The sequence below is a fragment of the Phaethon lepturus genome, unplaced genomic scaffold (genome assembly GCF_000687285.1).
Source record: "Phaethon lepturus isolate BGI_N335 unplaced genomic scaffold, ASM68728v1 scaffold3563, whole genome shotgun sequence".
In the NCBI taxonomy this organism is placed as follows: Eukaryota; Metazoa; Chordata; class Aves; order Phaethontiformes; family Phaethontidae; genus Phaethon; species Phaethon lepturus.
In genome coordinates, this window is record NW_010529558.1 from 74466 (window position 1) to 83042 (window position 8577).

The window sequence follows — 8577 nt, forward strand, 5'->3', positions numbered from 1 at the left end:
TAGGTGACCTTTGAAGGTCCCTTCCAACCCAAATTATTCTATGATTCTATGACAGTGTCAAATGCTTTGCACAAGTCCAGGTAGATGACACCAGTTACTCTTCCTTATCCAACAACGCTGTAACCCTGTCATTTAAGGCCACAAAATTTTTCAGGTGCGATTTGCCCATAATGAAGCCATGTCGGCTGTCACCAATCACCTGCTTATTTTCCATGTGCCTTAGCATAGTTTCCAGGAGGATCTTCTCCATGATCTTGCTGGGCACAGAGGTAAGACTGTAGTTCCTGTAGTTCCCCATGCATTCCTTTTTTCCCCTTTTTAAAAATGGGGGTTATGTTTCCCCTTTTCCAGTCAGTGGGAACTTCACCAGACTGCCACAACTTCTCGAATTTGATGGATGTGCAAAAAGAATAAAAAGAAGTCTCTGGGATTGTTGCATTCTAAAACGCACACAGCAGCAGCACTTCATTTTCCTCCGAGCAGGCAACACTCTGGTCCCTCCTGGCCGGGGCAGTAAGAGCCGTTTCCGAGGACCAGTGACGTTAGTCAGGAGCAGCTATCAACTGCCAACCACTAGCAGAAGTTCGGTTCCTCCGGCATAAGAAAGTAAGTTTGAGTATTTGCAGCCATTAATTCCTTGCAGCAGCCGAGCTGTTGCCAGCGAGGTCGTGGTTGTGTTGTCACTAGCAAGGGCCGTGTGCGCTACCAGCTCGTGTGAGGGCTGACGTCATCGGGTCAGAAGTAGGCACCTAACTACGTGCTCCCGGCTTGGCCAGAACACAAGACCCAGTGAGCAGCCTGCCTGGCTTCCGTGCTGGAAGACAAATGCACATTCTCTGTGCATGTCTTAAATCTGCCAGGTCCCGCGTTTTGCTTTTTTAGCAGACACGAAGTGGCAATGTAAACTCTGGATCAGCAGCTCACGCTGTAGCGTTTCCTTGGGTGCTGCTCGGACCCGCAATGCCGGACTTGCTCTGTCCCTGAACCACAGCTTTCAGAGCTCACTTAAGACCCAGATGAATCAAAGAAGACGACGTAAGAAATGTAAATACACATTTCAAAACTAGAAAAAAAATAGAGCTTAACTCAGTTTAGCTAAGTCGGGTTGGAAGAGTCATGAAGACAAAGTAACGTAGGTTTTAGATTTCCAAAGCGGTATGGAGAGGACATGTGTCTTTGATCTCTGAATGCTTCTAGTACCGCCTGAGACAACATGGATCCTTAATTCCGGAGCTGTGCTACACAGGTTTTATCAGTAGTAGCACCCTCTGCAGTTCTTAGCAGGGAAATTATCAGTAACTATAGTGTTGGATGGAATATTGTATTAAAAAAAATTATCAGATGTGGTCTTCTCTGTGCAATGGAAAACCAGTAGGTTTAGATTCCCTGTTTTCATAAATCTCATTTGATTGAAACTTGATTTTCCTAAAGGCACAGCATGCCACCACAAAAACGTAAGTTAGCATTTACAAAGCTTTTATAACTGAACTTTCTGGGGTAGTTTGCTGGGTTTTTTTGCTCCCCAAAAGAAAAATGTTATTTGGAATTGCTGATTATTTCTTCAGCTACGGTTGACACAGAGTTATGCACTTGGCACTTCGTAGAAGTAAATTATATGCCACGTCCCTTAATCACTCCTCCTTGTTGCTGTGTGCTTTGTTGCAGCGTAACGAAGACTATGAGCACAGCTGGAAAAGTTTGGAGAGTTGCTCACAGGGCTCATTACAGACATTTTAAGAATATGAAAATAGATGGATCTCTCTTTTTCCATATTGGAAGCTTTCCACAATTTCTATCATCATGTAGTTCCCCACCATCATTTCCAGCTTATTTTGTGTTTTCCCATTAGTTGCAGTAGCTGCGACTTGAACATTTACTTGCCAGTACAAACCAACCTTTCCTACACAGCACTTCACAGAATCATAGGATGGTTTGGGTTTGAAGGGACCTTAAAGATCATCTAGTTCCAACCCCTCTCCCACGGGCAGAGACACCTTCCAGCAGAAAAATTCCACTTAAAAAATTACAAAACACTTTGGCTATGTGTTTTTTACAGCGATTTAGAAAAACCTGTTCTTTCAAAACAGAAATAAGTTTTTTATCTCCTCTTTGGCAGAGTGCACTCTGATGAAAATCTCACTCTGCGTGCTCCATTCCTTTGTCTTACCTGAGTTAACTAACCTGATGTTACAGTATAAATAATGGATATTCCCTACGCAACCGGCATGTACGAGTGCTACCCTTTTCATTGTGTGCACATTAGCGTGCATAGAAATGTTTTCTTACCACGGCAGCTCTTTCCCCGTGTCCCATTAAATTAATTTGAAAGTTGCAGACTATTTAACTAAAACACCTGGCTTACCTCCAAACCGCAACGTAAGCTTGTGTGCTAGCATTGCTATTGCATCCGCGGTTACGTGGCACGGCATATTCTGCTGTTGAATCCCACACTGCAAGTCACAAATTAAGTTCTCCCAAGTTTTTTGGGTTTTTTTTTTTTTTTAAGGTTTTGGGTTTTTTTAATCCAAATGAAACGACTGCCACGGTTTCACAACTTTCTGTTTGCATTCTGGTGCCGGCTGTAGACTTCCTCTGCTTATGACACACTGTAAAAAAGAAGGAATTCAGTTAGCTACCCAAACTCTCTTCCAGTGTTCATCTCAGCCCAGCTAGCAATTCGTAATGTATTTAAAACATGGTGTCACAGTCACAGACACCTACTTCTTCCATGTAGTACAAGGTTTGCTCCCATTATTTTACAACGAATGACCACCATGGTATTAACAGCGTATATAGAGTCGTGACTCTGTCTGAACACCCCAATCACAATCACCTCACCCGTGTTTAGCTCTTCAGTCAAAGCCAGTGAAATTATCGTTGCTAATCACATCACCAAATGTTTTAATTATGAAATATTGCCTTTCCAGCTTTAGAAAGTTGCAGCTGGAGAAACTGTACAGGCAGAAAGAGTCAGAGGAATGAAACCATGTAACAGAATGCTCACTACAAAGGCCAGCAGGAAAGAGAGATGGAAACCATTTCCATCCATACGCGATGTATCGGGGATGCACCATCACCAGCCAGCTCAGGCGCGGGCTTCCCAGCCATCTCTTCCGGGAGGCGGAAGCGCGAGGCAGCCTGACGACAACAACAGAGGTTTGCATCTGGCGTGACAGGGCAGGCAAGACGTGGCGCGCGACGGGGAGGTAAGTTAGTTGTGATGCCGAAACAGCTGACGCGGTCTCGATTGTAACAATACCGAATTATGCTACTCAATTATTTTGTCACTACTTTTCTTCCATAGCGGTTGCCATTTTGAAAGTCTGAGGTGAACTTCTCTTTTTAATCATCAAATGCTCTGTAGCAGCACAGCTGAACCTGAAGTTGGGTTAACCTGCCCACCCACCGTTTAGATAGTCAAACCATGGAGGCCGGCGGCTGAACTAGCCCTCTGTGGTTCCTACGTTGCCCACGGAGAGAAGCACGCATTTTCAGGATGAGTCATCCGATGTATTTTAAATACGTGTTGTAGGGTAAGAAGGCTTGCACGGTAGGAATGCCAGGCTGGTCAGAGGAGAGCTGCTCTCACTGACCCAAGGAACTGCGCACGGGGTCTCTCCTCAACAGTGGTGCACGTAACCAGGACACATTTCATTATTCTTAGAATGATTTTTAGCCAGGTTTAAGCATACTCAAAAATATGCAGGGGCCTGATTACAACCTGGTAACATGCATCCACCATGTTCATGGAGGGAAGTTTCTCTTGGCCAGTGTTTAAAAAATTTCAGAGGCAAACAACATGGGTGTGGGCAAGGGCCAGAGACTCAGAAATTCCCTTTGAACTCTTCACATCGTTGCTATTGCATCAAGGACCCGCGTAGTACAGAAGCACTGCGTGAAGCACAAGATGTTACTGTGACCCTTCTGGCTCTGATGGTGTTAACTCATGATCCATTTTACCTTGTATTCATCGGCTGTTACGCAGTTAGAAGCGGCACACTCAGGCTTGCACACAAGAAGCAAATAAAATAGAAAATACCCACATTAATAAGCAGACTGAGTTAACTTCACTGGAAGAAACTCTGGAAATTAACTAATTATTCAGTACTTGTTCTCAATGCCATAATAAAATTTCCAAAACAGAGCACAGCACTGTCGTACGTCAGACGTGAACTGCTCTGGATGAAGACAAGGCATTGGTAGCGTGCATGTAGCCACTGTGTCATCCCGTGATACGCCGATTTTTAACAGCAGAGTAGATGTTCCGTACTAGACCACAGCAGGAACATTTATTCTTAGTAAATGCACGTGCAGCTGCTGATAATCTTTGATGAAGTTTTACTGCATTACTGCAATAGACTTTTAATTACTTTATTATTGATAGATGCCAGTTTCCAAGGACACATTCATAATCTGGCAAGGGATGTGAAGGGCAGCCAAGAAGGTTTCTACAAGTACATGAAGAGCAAAAGGAAGACTCGGGAAAACGCGGCCCCTCTGTGAAAAGCTGCGGGGGGCTGGTGCCACAGGCAAGGCTGAGGTACTCCAGGCCTTCTTCACCTCAGACTTTACTGGCAAGACCGAACTTCAGAAACCCCAGTGCCTGAGACCAGAGGGGAGGTCTGTAGCAGGGAAGGAGGACCTTGGTGGGGGAGGACCCATTTAAACACAGCGGACATAGACATACATGAGACTGACGGGCCCGGAGGGGTTGAACGCACGAGCACGGGGGGAGCTGGCAGATGTCCGTGCGGCGAAGGGGCTGGAGCATCTCGCGTATGAGAGCGCGCGGACCGTTCAGCCTGGAGAAGAGAAGGTTCGGGGGGGATCGCATCGACGCGTACGGACGCCTGAAGGGAGGGAAGGGAGAAGCGGGAGCCAGGCTCGTCTCGGTAGAGCCTGACGATAGGGGCAAGAGGCCACGGGCACAAAGGAGAAACCGCAAATTCCCTTTGAACACAAGAAAGCACTTTTACTGTGAGATGGGTCAAACACTGGCACAGGTGGCCCAGAGAGGCTGAATATACCTTCCATCCTTGAAGATACTCCACACACGATGGGACACAGTCCTGGGCTCTAGGTGGCCCTGCTTTGAGCAGGGGTTGGATTAGGTGATCTGAAGAGGTCTCTTCCCATCTCAACCATTCCATGATTCTGTAACAAAGCTGTGAGTAGCTGAAAAGTAACACTATCCATGCTAACCATTTTGCTGGTCTCCTGGCTTATTTTGCATTTTAAAAACGTGGCTATTTCCAGCATTTAAAGCTCTAATCCATGCCATGTTTTCTATTTGCAAGTTAATTCCAGATCAACAATTCCATTGCAGCAACATGTATCACGTAACAAATATCAAATATCTTTGAAATGTTTTACTTTGCGCATCCAACCTACCTGTAGCCATTCCACAGCGCTGTGCTGCATCCACCAGGCAGGTATTTGACACCTTTGAAAAAAAAAATGGCACTGACTCAGCAAGAAGGTTGAATTTGTCCAGTCCCTACCTGTCAGAATAAAAAAGTGGCAAAACATCCAGCAGCCCTCCTGACTTGAACGAAAACTCGGTGTACTACCCGGGGAATTCCTGCCACGATTTAGTAACAGTAGTTCTGCGGTTGAAAAGAGTCAAGTGAGTTGAAAATGTATTATATACATGTTACATATTTCTCAAAGCTACGTATTTTTCCTCATATATTATGGCCTTTCCTGCATTGTGAAATGAAAGGTCTTGCCCAGAATTCACAGGTTAGTTAAAGACTCACAGCCATAACCCAGATGTCTGTACTTCGAACGTTTAACAACCAGATCACTTGTCTGGGGTTTAGGATGTTCACTTTGGACTATTTGTATTAAAGCTTTGGATTTATTTTTTAATGTTTGTGTTTATCTATGGCTTCAAAATGCAAACCTTTTAATACAGAAATCCTCTACTCTCCAAAACATGTACGAGTTTCACAGGTTCAAAAATCACTGCTGTTATATCTTCAGTAACTCAAAAAATTTTTTGTAGATTACTTTGATTCTTTTAACCAGACAGAGCTAGTATGTGCTGAGGGTCTTTTTAGAAATGCTTCTGTGGACTGTAACAGGAACTGAAAGCGGTTCATAACTTGCACAAGCTGTTTGTCTCAGACTTCTATTTGCTGAAAGCAGTATACCAAAGTTTCTGAGAAGGAATATAACTTTCCTTGAATTAAATACAGAAATAGCTAGGTACACTGTGGGAAACATTTCTTTTGATAGACGCAGGGGGACATCGTGCTCTTGTGCTTTGAAAACAAAATTTCAACCCTAAGATTAAAAATATGAACACTGTGGCCAGGGTTGTGCTCCCCACAGAAATCCCATAGGTGGCATCACAGCCTTAGTTTAATTACATTTCAGCTGCTTTTAATTTAGAAGGAATGCAAGTGGTTTGGGGGGGGGGGGGTTCCTATTTTTTTTTTTTAAAGCTAGTGCTTTTCTACAGCTTCAGCTCTATCTTCTGTGCCACTTCATTCTCAAAATCAAATCTGTGGAGGCCTGGTAAGTCTCTCTTGCTTCACATAAATTTACTTTCTCCTGCAGATGCCCATCGGGGAGTACGCAGGACTACCCCAAGAATGTGATTCTCCAGTACATAAACTCACATCTCGCCTTTGAATGGTTTTCGAGAAGCACACCTGACATCAAGGGCATGGATGGACGTATTAAAGCGCCGGCATGGAAATCAGCCAAATCCAGAACGATAATTTTTGTCACTAGCAATCTACAAAGTCTGTTTAACTGGGTATTTCAAGAGGCTAATCAGACAGACGTATACACACACACTCTGAAGGTTTCAACCCTTGCGAGCAGAGAAGTGAATATTCTTAAGATTCTTGGAAAAGCCTGGTTGTTCAAGGAGCTTGTGTGCAGAGACGTGAAAATATCACGAATTACAGTAAATTCAATCTTATTGACTTAATTCAGAAGAGGGAAAACCAGTAAATGAGGAAACCAGGTTATAGCTGGAGATGCCACCAGAGACAACCAGAAAGGAGAAGCTGAACCTTCCACAGCGTGTTGAGCGATGTCGCGAACTCCTGGACCGTTTGTCTATCATTCAGGAAGGAGGTTATGTGTTACTAGTACAGTAACTTCTCAATAATAACAGCAGATGTCAGCACCATTTTTGCTCCGATACCGGGGCCCTCCACAAAGGGAGGACGGGGAATATCGGCCAAAGGGTGCGCAAGCAGCCCCAGTTCACAAAGCGAGCATCCCACCCGCGCCGACCACCGTCGCGGCACAGTGCCCCTCGCTCCAGCTACGGCAACGTCGAGTTGTTTGACGTGCAGCCACCTGGGCGCAACGTATATAACCTGCTGTTGAAAAGAAAAAGGATGTAAATTGAGGCAGGGCCGTCCCCGGGCTGAGCCTCAGCTGGTCGCCTGACCCAAGCCCCTGCAGCCCTCCCTGTGGTGTCCGGGGCTCCCTGAAATGGTTGCAGCGTGCATGGATTGTGCTGGCTCGGCAACGCCGCAGCTCCACGCACACTGAGCCTCAGAATAAATCAGCGCCCAGGACTGCTCCCGCCCCTTCTTCAGGCACGGTCTCTCCAGAGAAGGTCTCTCCTCCCAGGGACCTCTGACCCATAGTTCTGGAGGGCTCAGACCGCACACCTCCAGCGTTACGGACTGCAGCTCAGACCCCTCACGGACATGGGATAGGTGAGGGGAAGCTGACTTGTCATACAAGCACAAATACTGTATTTTCATTTAGCACTATGGAGGGAAGGGGGGGGAATTTAAAAAGGAAAAAAAAAAAAAAAATCACCCTTGAAGGGTTTATCGCCCTGCTCAGGGCTCATCATCACCAGAGTACCTCCAGCACAGCTTACCCCTCCTATCTCAGCTAGGGCTGCTTATAGGGTTTGTGAATTCCTCTGTATAAAACTGCCTGTGTAACCTTTGCCCTTCTAATTCCTTTTAAAAATCCACCTCCCTCTGCCCGCAGAGAGGGAACAGGGCTGGCCCCACCAGCTAAACATCCTCGAATAGTAACGTCACTGTAACCAAAAGTTTCTATGGCTGCAGATTTCCCAAAGAGAGATCTGTATTTCACAGCGTGATGCAAATACTCCATCTAAAGCATGAAAATCTGGCCAGCAAAAACAAGTCGATCTATCGCTGTTTGGCCACAAGGTAGTACAAAGCAGAAGCTATGCAAATAACAGATCTCGTGGACAATTACCGCTTCTCTTCCACCCACTCCAAAACCAGACAGAAAGGGGATAGAAAGTGTGAAACCCACACCAATACTTCCAGGTATTTCCATAAGCAGTTGACCTCACTGCCCCAGAGGTACATGTGGCTTAGGGCAAAAAAAACACAGTAGGAAGCACACAGAAGCATCTGCTCTGAGAAAATGTCATCTTTTTTTTTTTTTTTAAATAGATCTTTTTGCCAAGTTCTGTTCCCCCAGGAGTATTAAGAGATTCTTATCGCTGTTTTTCTTGTTCTGGGTCATCCCCTCCTCCCCCAAACTAAAGCTTTCAGAATTGTACGTGTGGTTTTTCTGCATCATTTTTATTAGAATATTTTATATTTTTAATATAAG